The sequence below is a fragment of the Neofelis nebulosa genome, chromosome 1 (genome assembly GCF_028018385.1).
Source record: "Neofelis nebulosa isolate mNeoNeb1 chromosome 1, mNeoNeb1.pri, whole genome shotgun sequence".
Lineage (NCBI taxonomy): Eukaryota > Metazoa > Chordata > Mammalia > Carnivora > Felidae > Neofelis > Neofelis nebulosa.
This window is the reverse complement of record NC_080782.1, coordinates 100,385,811-100,396,544: the sequence shown is the minus strand read 5'-3', so window position 1 is coordinate 100,396,544 and position 10,734 is coordinate 100,385,811. Positions and strand designations below refer to the sequence as shown.

General features: G+C 38.2%; 1 protein-coding gene across 3 annotated transcripts in view; it reads right to left on the bottom strand.

Moving 5' to 3' along the window:
- Positions 1-6,709: 6,709 nt before the first annotated feature.
- Positions 6,710-10,734, bottom strand: part of CERT1 (ceramide transporter 1) — a 107,359-nt gene continuing 103,334 nt past the window's right edge. For all 3 annotated transcript variants that reach the window (XM_058729376.1, XM_058729365.1, XM_058729355.1), the window contains one exon: positions 6,710-9,827. The gene's annotated coding sequence lies outside the window, so the exon portion shown is untranslated. The remainder of the gene's footprint in view (positions 9,828-10,734) is intronic.

Below are 10,734 nucleotides of genomic sequence, written 5' to 3'. Positions count from 1 at the left end.
TTAATCCTAGAGATTAATTAGTTAATAGAACAACCAACCAACTAGAATGGGTTGTGTGGCTTTGGTGTCTCCCCTCCCACCTACCCTGTGACAACCTATCCCCCAACATTAAAGTCTTCACATCTGTAGTTTTAGCAGCCTATTCCCCTCACTGTCCTCACTATTCCCCTTGGTCCCTACTCTCTCCCAAAGGTCCCACATAAGAGTAGGGGGGACAAAAAAAAGGCAAACCTACTTTTAAAGAGGTTTAAATCTACCACTATCCACTCACTGGCCTCACTCACCTACCTTGTAGCCCCAAAGTTTGAAGCCTCGCCTCACCCTCCTTGTAACCCCCAAGTTTGACTCTTGTAGTTTAACTTCTGGGGATTTCAAGCCTGGAGCAGGATTACTCTTGACTGTTGAGTCAAGAAACTGACTCAACAGACCACTCCATTTGGTTAATTCTGAAGCCAGATGGCAGGGAGCATTTAAAGGAAGAAGGACCTTGTGCCAGCTGCTAACACAGAGCAGCACCTCGTGTGTTTTGTTGAGGAAACTCTCAGCATAAGGAAGTAATCCAAAATAGAAGGGCTGTAGTCATCTAGCCGATGTTGATTATGGAACTCCTTTGCTTTCCTGTCACTTGAAATTTGAAATGGTCAACAGGGCTTAGATGAGGTGGGGGTGGGGGCCAATGGAGCAATTCTGTCTCAGTCTCCATCCTAAAACCATCTGGGATTGCATGTTAGGAACGTTGGACACAATAAAGCAAATCGAGTATTGATCGCCCTAAATGATATGGGACAGAAGAACCTCACTTGCCAGCTCTCGTACCCCTTGAAGCTCACAAAAGAGATCAGAGGAGTCTCTTCCTCCCTGCCCATTTCACTGTCTGGACTTGGGCTCTAGCCTCAAAGGGCTCTTAAAGTAAAACCATCCAGTTTTAATGCACTGCCTGCCTTAGTCTTTTCTGATCTAGGGTATATATAACCTGTGAGAGATCTACCTCATTCTTAAACTTTATTGCTCTTAAGAGCAAGATAGAGTCAGTGTGTATGGAGTAGTCCATTCACCTCTGGCCATCTGGATGCTCTCGCCCACATTGTACAACCCTTGGTAAATAGCAAAAGCTTAAAGTTGGCTTGCTGGTATAGCCTGGATAATTGTAATTTTACATGGAAAGCTCTTGGGGAAATGCTCATCTTTTAACTTGTTTAGGACAGTGCCTACTTCAGCCAGTAGAAAACAAACCTTGAACACCACCAGGAAAAAAATGGGCATACATCTCCAATAAATGTGTATTTCTTGATAAATTATATTGAATTATGTATATCGTCAAATAAAAGACTTGAATGATAAAATATATATATATATATATATATATATATAGAAATAAAACTGAAGATCTTTTTTTTCTTGTATTTTAATGATAAATCTTGCCCACATTTTCCTCCAGACTGGACAGAAGTCTAATGAAGACAGTGAAGGGACCATGCCTTTTCTTGTCACCTTAGTACAGCATCTTAAAGGTCCTCAATGTTGTTAAATAGCCGACAAAATGAGTATAATTAGGACTTACTCCAAAGAGAAAATAATAGTCATTTACAACAGGAGGAGCACAGCAGTGTTGAGTTGGGAATCCAGAGACCTCCATTCCAGCCGTGGCTTTGCCACTCATTGGCTGTGAGACCTTAATCTCTTTTCCTTGGTTCCCTTGTCAGAGGAGATTGCCGGATTAGTGGCTTCTAAGGCCTTAAGTACCTCTCTGTGTTCTATGAAATGCTGTATTTATGCATATATATATATATATATATAGACATATATGTCTATATATATATATAGACAGACTCATTCTATTATCCAAAGATGGAAATGAGATATCTTTTTAGTGGCTGTGGTATGGATCTCACGTCTGTCCAGTTTAGGGAACAGTTTAGTTACCTAATGCATGGCACCACAGGGGCTCTGGGCAGAGGTCGCTTAGCCAATGGTCTCCCATTTTGTCATGTTTCATCAGCTGCTCAGCTAAGTCTACTTGTCTTTGCAGCCTAGACCCATGTGGGCTGTGACAGTGCTTTACAATTCTTTGCACATCTGCTACTATCCTTGGCTGGGAGATTGGGATCTCTTTCTAAGGGCTTACATCCTAAGGGAAGAGAAGATAATTATGTCCCTCTTGCTAGATCTTCTCCGTTTGTATGTAACATATCCTTCTTGGACAACCTCTCCTCCCTTTCTCTCTTCGGTTTTCAAATCTGCACCTTTCATTGAAGTTAAAACCCTCTGCCCCTCTCTGCTCCATTTACTGTATTTCACAGCCTATCCATTTTTTCCCTCTTTACTGCCTTAAACGTTCTATTGAAACTGCTGATTTTAGGTGGAGAGGGAGCTATGTTCTGAGGTTTATGTCAGTGGGGCTGAAAAGCTGGAGTCTAGCTTATTAGTTAATACAACAATGTCATACTGATATAATCCAACTCTGAAGGGGGAAAAGCACAATGCAACTGAAGAGGAAGAGTTGAAGGGCTGGTATAATTAAGGTCAGAAATTGGGACCCTCAAGTAAGTTCTGAATGTTGACTGAAGGGAGGAGAGAGGAGTGCCTGAGAAGGTAACTTGCTTCTGATTGCTGAGTGACAGACATGGAGTAAATCCACCCGACAGGGATGATTCATTTGTAGAGGGACTAAGGTGAGTCGGGCTGGTAAGGCAGGCAGACTAAGGCTAAACTCTTACAAGATAACTTTTGACATTAGACTGAAGTCAAGCAGTGTGGACTCCGTTCTAGAGAGCACTGGTAAAACATTTAAGCAAGAGGCATTATGTATTACAGTACAATTTCATAGTGGCAGGAGGGAGAACTGATGATAAATAGAAAGGCAAAGACATCACTTAGGAGACTCTCTACACGGATTCTCCAGCTCAGAACTCTTTCCCATTCAGCTGCTATTTTATAAACACGGGACAGACAGCCAGGCAGCTCTAGTTTGAGACACGATGCTATTGCTTCCATTTCTCAAGTTTTTTTTTTTTAAACTTTTTTTTTTCAACGTTTTTTAATTTATTTTTGGACAGAGAGAGACAGAGCATGAACGGGGGAGGGGCAGAGAGAGGGAGACACAGAATCGGAAACAGGCTCCAGGCTCCGAGCCATCAGCCCAGAGCCTGACGCGGGGCTCGAACTCACGGACCGCGAGATCGTGACCTGGCTGAAGTCGGACGCTTAACCGACTGCGCCACCCGGGCGCCCCTCCATTTCTCAAGTTTTAAAAACTCATTATTTCCCCTCCCCATTTCTGGCATTGTAATGAGAATTATGTACAAGTAAAAAAATGACATTAGCAAGACTTATTCCACATCCTAACAAAACCAGGCATCAAACCCCATTGAGTTTTTTTTTTTAGATGTGTTAAACAATAATGCTCGAAACAGACCTTCAGTGCTGGTAGAATGAATCAAACTACTTCACAGAGCCTTCTGGGTTCCATGAAGTGGCTTTATCTCTCTAGTTTTCTCCCTAACTAGACATACACCTGCAGGCAAAACCGCAGACAGACAAGGCAAGTAACTTACAGTTTGGCCCAAAGCCCAAAAATGTTTACATCCTTCTTGTCTTTAAACTCAAAAGACAATATGCAGCATGCATGTGGTTGACTAAATAATCCCTAACATTTGCAGAGTGCTTTAAAAGTTTTCAAGAAATTCTAAATATGTTGTCTCACTCTTCCCCAAACAACCCTGTGATGTAGATGATTATTACTTTATAGAAAAGAAAAACAGATGCAGACATTGAAATGACTTGGCAAGATCAAAACTGTTCAAGTGAGAGCCCAAAAATTTCGTCTCTGTCTTCTCATCTTCTGTCTTCTAAGCCATTCGTTCCTTTCTGGTATGTTAAACACAGGATTCCCAGGAACATGGTGAAAAATTCACTTAGAAATAACAAACTTTACTGGATGTTAGTAATGAAAAGTGAAAATTCACAAACCACAAATTAAACAGCAGTTTTAAAACAAAGTGAACAATTAGACAATTTACCAATTTGGTGCTATCAATATTGACAGAAGTTGGTAACTTGTTAAAACACAGCAACAACCCATTTCTTACTTTTTCAGAACACAACTGAGAACCAAGAATCAAAAAACAAAACACTTGCATATCTTGAAGATAGCTAAGTATATCATTCAATGCACCTTATTCAAATGTTCCTGATTGCAAAGCCTATTTCCTCTTAGTTTATATACATTCCTAAAAAGCTTGGTTATGACAAAAACAACATAGGCCAGATGTTCCGTTCATTGTTGTATCCCTGATCATGTAACACCGCATGGCATGGAGTAGGTGCTCAATAAATACTTGCTCTTGGAATTGTTTTGAGTGTGGAGAATTAATGCTATCTGTACACAAGGCTAAAATTGCATGGACGGGGGACTATCCTCATGTAGCTGTTGCACATGGATCCCCCTGCTGCTGGACCCAGTTTCCACTTTGGCTTCCCAATTCTAAGGAAGAGTAACATGAAAGTACCAGAGTGAAATGACTGGAAGGGGATCTACAGCTTGCTTTACTTGCTACCTCAGGGGTCGTTTTGCTATTTTATAAACACAGGTATTTCACAAAACAGTGGTAGCTATGCTGGAGGTTGTCTGTGGATTAAAAAACCCAATAAATGAACTTCCTTGGGCTTGTGGCTTTTTTTTTTTTTAATGATAAGAGTTCCCTGTCTTACCCCTCTAAGCTGGAGGACAGGAAGGCAGTCAAGGCATCAAATGATGGTCAAATTTAATCTTAAGATAAAACTTGTACATCTGGTAGGATTTTATGACATTCAGGTATTTGGAATTTTTGTAAAGCCAATAATGAAGTGTGTGGTGTTAATACCCATGCCTCAAAAGTGCTAGTCTTCATGCATATCAATTCTAGTCCATCAAACACTAATAGGTATTAAATACCTAAAGCGTTAAAAATCAGCAGAATCTAATGGAAAGAAAAGACTCTGGAATCATTCAAGTAGGCCTGGAACCCAGCCTGGCCGGACACCTTACTGTAAAATAGGGGCGATACCACCACCAACCAGCAGGGGCGGCAATGCTGGAAGAAGGTAGATAAAAGGCAGTTAGTTTCTCATATTCCAGACACTTAATGAGAGAGACATCATCATTCAGCACCTCAACAATCATAAAACCTGGGTAAAATCCTGGTTGGATCTCCTTTTGTAGCTTTAAAGACAGTTAACATTTGTTCTAGTACTAAACTCGAATTCTGTGGAAGAGAGTTTAAGAGGCCAAAAAGGTTACCTTTATGGTATTTGTTGAATGCTATCCAAAGTATACAGACCTGGAAGGCTCACAGAAAATTTGTTTCAATGGGTAAATAATGCAAATACTAACAATATGAGTCCTGTTGTAATCTAGTTTACACAATGGCAAAATTTGGAACATGCCATAAAGTCAACCCAATTTGAAATAGTTAGAACTACGCCTTATTTGCAGGTTACATTTCAGGTCAAGCCCAAGGCAAAAACTGCATATAGTTAGAGTCACTCTTGAAAAACTTCTTACAAGTGTGCCACAAGGACCACAAACTATTTGTCAACAAATCCAACACATTAAAATAAAATCCAATACAACAGCCAGATTTTCTCTCCAGCACCCCACCAGGTTAAGTAGTTGGCCTGTTTTTAGAGGTCATGTTTTTTTAGATGGTATATATCTTTGAACATGAGGAGAGAAATATGCTCAGTGTCTTTTAATATAACCATGGAGGAACCCACTGACTGAACTGCAAATCCACACTTCCCTTCTCATGGTTGTCCTAGAGCATAGATTCCCTAAGTGTAACAGGTGGAGCTGTCCATGTAATTTAAATAAACGAGACAGGATTTAATTACCGCTACATGTAGTTGAATTTTAAGTGTGCATGACTGGCACTGTGCTTTCATTTTAGAAATATCCAACTATATATGGCCTTACTTTCTAGCAATCTGAAAAAACTTTGCATCAGCTTTCATAAGAAATTCATTTCACACTATAATCCACTACACACACATACATATGAAAAAAGATTCACAAAATATTTAAATATTCACGCGGCGCCTGGGTGCCTCAGTCATTTGAATGCCCGACTTTGGCTCAGGTCACGATCTCGCAGCTCATGAATTCCAGCCCACACTGGGTTCTATGCTGACAGCTCAGAGCCTGGAGCTTGCTTCAGATTCTGTGTCAGCACCTCTCTCTAACCCTCTGTGTTCATGCTATGTCTCACTCTCTCTCTCTCAAAATAAGTATTAAAAAAATATATATATTCACATGCTATGTACTTGATTTATTCCATTCTGTTCTATTTTGTTAAAAAATATTTACGTGGCTTTCTTGATCCCTAACTGGGTTACAACCTCTAGTTTAAAAAATATTAAACTGGAGTTATTTCAAGCTCTTAACTATTTAGAATTATGCAGGCAAGGGTGCCTAGGTGGCTCAGTCGGTTAAGTGTCCGACTTCAGCTTGGGTCATGATCTTGCAGTTTGTGGGTTCAAGCCCCTCATCAGGCTCTGTGCTGACAGCTCAGAGTCTGGAACCTGCGTCGGATTCTGTGTCTCTCTCTCTCTCTCTCTTTGCCCCTCCCCTGCTCATACTCTGTCTCTCTGTCTCAAAAATAAATAAAAACATTAAAAAAAATTTAGAATTATGCAGGCAGTATCTAGGGGTTAAGGAAAACAAGCAAGCAAGTACATTTGTCCATAATATTTTAATACTTTTCCACTTTTAAATACTGGTTTTAATTTTGTGATTGTAACATGGAAGATCCAACTTTATTATTTTTTAAAAACATCAGGATCATAAAGCTATTATAGAATAGTTACACTCTACACACTCCCAAGGTACTTTAAAATGATTATGTTTTGAGTTTGTAGGTGAACAATGACAGTAATCCAAATACATTGTCTGTACAACTCGGACTAAATACTGGTGAAAGTGTTTAATTGAACAAACAATTGATAAGCTTAATTAACCAGCACAATTTCACAAGAGAACCAGCTCAGCCCAACTAAAATGTTCTCAATAGCAGTTGACACTGATGTTGTATAGGTGTACAAGTTAGCCGATGAAACTCAACAAACGGGAAACCCATTCTTCCTTTTCCTTATTTTGTGTTCTTATACCTCCCTCCCAGCCATCCCCTCCTCGGTCTACCTCGATCGCCTTTGTGGTGTTCCCAAACCAAGAGCTGCTGTGATCACCCTCCACCTCAAAATCAGGAGTCCTGAGTTCCAAGTGAAACACTGTGCTCTCCTGTCCTGTACAGCGGGCAGTCAGGGACAAAACCCATCATTACCAGTATTTTCCAAATTTCTATCACAGTACAAAAGAGTGTTGAACTAGTTGAAAAGACAGTAGTAAAAGGATCATTTTTTTTGTTTTTTGTTTTTGTTTGGGAGACAGAAGAAATTACTGTGTTTGGGAAAACATCATGTACATTCAGATACTGATTAAAGAATTAGCCATACAGAAATAATTCTAGAGGGTCTGAATATTGTTTAAAATGGCTAGTACCTCTCCAAATTGTGAGCTCTTTAAAACTCTTTTCGCATTCCCCAACTCATTTCTAAATCTGACTGGATGGGATTAACTCTAGTGAAGTACCTGTACAGTTATCTAAAGGTAAAATGTATCTTCTTTTTTTTATACAAATATTTTTAGTGTAATCATTTCATTTACAGAATTGCAAAAGTGTATCTAACAGTTAGTGCAAATGCAACTAATGATAATTAGATTTAGACATTGCTTTGTTAAGTTTTCCATACCTTTGTAAAATGAAGCTATTCAATTTAGTTAAGAAAGAGTTACTTGTCCATGTTTATGATAGTTAACAAAAATGGCAAACAGAAGAACATTTATAGTGGGCATAGAGAATTTTTTTTGAAGATTCCCATCAGCGGCTAAGGTTAATAAACCTTCCCTCCCCAACCCTCCCATATTCCCATCCCAACCCCACAGCTGATTGTAAAATAAAATACACATTTGAGGTATAAACTTTTCTTTTTTAAACATCACAATATAAAATGTTAACTGGTGATGTAGTAAACTCATATGATAATTTGTCTTATTTGCCTTACTAGCATTACCACCATATAGGCACTTTTCCACATAGTCAAATTATGAACAGCATTTTTCTGTATAAGGCATATTCCATGCACATCATTAGAGAAAGGTAAATTAAAAAATAGAAAAGATTTATGGAACATGAAATCTGCGTGCATGTAATATAAGCATATGTTTTATATGTATTTTTCTCTCTGTACAGAATAATAAATACCACTATATCTGATGCAAGTAATTCACTTCCAGGATTGTGCATATTAAGTGATCAGACTAATCCCATCATTAAATTATCACCTTGCATTTATCATTAAGACTCCATTACCATGTATGAAATATATACAGGACATATTCCAAGGGACATGACTTTCTGCTTTACAAAATGGGTCTGATTTCTGTGTTTCTACAGAGATGAACAAGTCAGCATAGCATCTACAAAATGCCTCTGACATATGTAAGCAAATTTGTGTATAAACACAATGAAGATTTTGAAGTGGGCAGTCATTTCTACTTCAGTGAGTACCATTCCTTGCCTCAACTCCATGCTTCAAGGTTTTTCACAGAGGCCTAAAACTAAAGAAGGTATTTTACATTTAAGCTCTTACAGCAAGTAAGGAAAGAATTTCAGTTTGAATCACATGGAATCCTTTACTGCTCTGCTGCAAATTCTGATCAAGAGGCAAACCGGAGCACTGCTCACATTTTATATGCATATCCTGCAACATATCTTTTAAACTGAGCCAAATTAGAAGAACTGACAAACATGCCTGTTACGAACACCAGAAATACTGAATCAAATGTCAAACCCCAACAGCCTGATTTACCTTAACAAGAAATACCGTATATGCTCTTACAAATTTTGAGAAAATATGAGCTCATTTTATCCTTACCACTGTACCAAAAAGTAGTTTATACCCACAAGATTTCTGTTTCCGTTTGGTGGCAGACAGAACCAATTTAGGAATTACCAAATTGTGTTTGTAAACAAACTGAAAAAAATCTGTAGCACACATTACACAACTAAAAATACAATAGAAATATAAAGATACCTGGGGGAAAAAATAAAGCTTTTCACTCTTTCTCCATCAGAACCAAGGTTCTTCATAGGAGTAAGACTATAGAAAAGGTGAAATCACAGGTTATTTGACAGCCCTCAGTTATTAAGAGACACTTTACGTAACATGAATCATTATAGAAATCAGCAGCAATGAATTCTATGATTATACAAAGCAAAAAAGTCAAAAAATTCTGAACACAGATTTAACCATAGGCCTGAAAAAAGAACCCCATCCAGATATTTGGTGCACAGAAAGCACATGCCCCATGTGCATTCAACTTTTGTGCTTTTCTTTTGTGCACAAAACCTGATACAAATGAGGATCTTAGGCCGGACCATAGTAAATTAAAAATTCTGAAAAAGTTTCCAAAAATTAAAGCATCAATTCCTAGTTGTGATTCAAAGTTGATTTTTTTTTTCTCTTCTAGGAGCAAGCAAATAAAAATATAGCCATATACATGTAATTTTACATGTATTTATAGTTATATGCTGAGCGAGGAGATCTAGCAGGAGACAGCTAGTGTTAGATGTTCACCTTTGCTATTGCAATATTTCTTCATTTTTGTACACAAGGCCAGGGTGTTGGGCCACAGACAAGGCTATAGATCCTACGTTCCAGCTTAGAGCATTCAATTTTGTTTTTTATTTTTTTCCTCCAACATGGAATGTCACACAGCCTTGCTTCAGTCACTGCAGGAAAGAAAATAAGTAAGCAATTAAGAAATACATTATTACTGAGAGTGGCAAGACTACCAGAACAGATTCCTCCTACCCTGTGAATTCAGGGAATACACAGATCTCTATTAAATATTTATTCTTTATAGATTTTCACCGTTAAAAATGTTAAAATTGTAAACCTTACATATTTGAAACTGATCAGCAAGGAACAGAAGTAACGTTTTGAAAACTCAAAAAAGAAGGGAAATATACCATAGATAAGCAAAGAGGGAATCAACCAGAATTCTCTGGGTTTACACCCCCAAAACTAGCATTTCCTTCTTCTTAGTCTTCAATAAAAATTATGCTATAAAATACCAGTTATCAAGAATTGACTATGAGTTTTAACTATCTTTGGACCTCACTAATTCCTTATGAAATTTCACTAAAGATCATAAACATTATTGGAAGTTATAATTTCTTCATCACTAAAATTAGGATAGCTTTCCTAAAATTTCAATGCTAGAATCCACTTCATACATACATCTTTCCAAACTTATTATGAAACAAATATTACTTTAGGTAAACAAAGATTTTCACTATGGTGTTAAGGTTTGAATTTGGTGCTTTGTCAGAAAGAAGCTCAACCTGGACTCAAGGCCAGAGCTAAGTTGTGGCCACTGAATCTTCATAGTTCTGTCTTTGCATACATACACATACATCCACAAACAATGCTACCTCCTTCCTCTGAGATGGATTTCAACCCCCTCCCCGCTAGGTACTGTGTGCACACACAGACACATGCACACAGTCAATAAACAATGCCCTAAATCCAACAGTTCTGAGGCAAAATGCTGTTAATAATGTTAGCATGTATTTTACAAATGCTTAAGAAAATTCTTCTTTTCAAACATAGGTGAGAGCAAGTTCTATACATAAC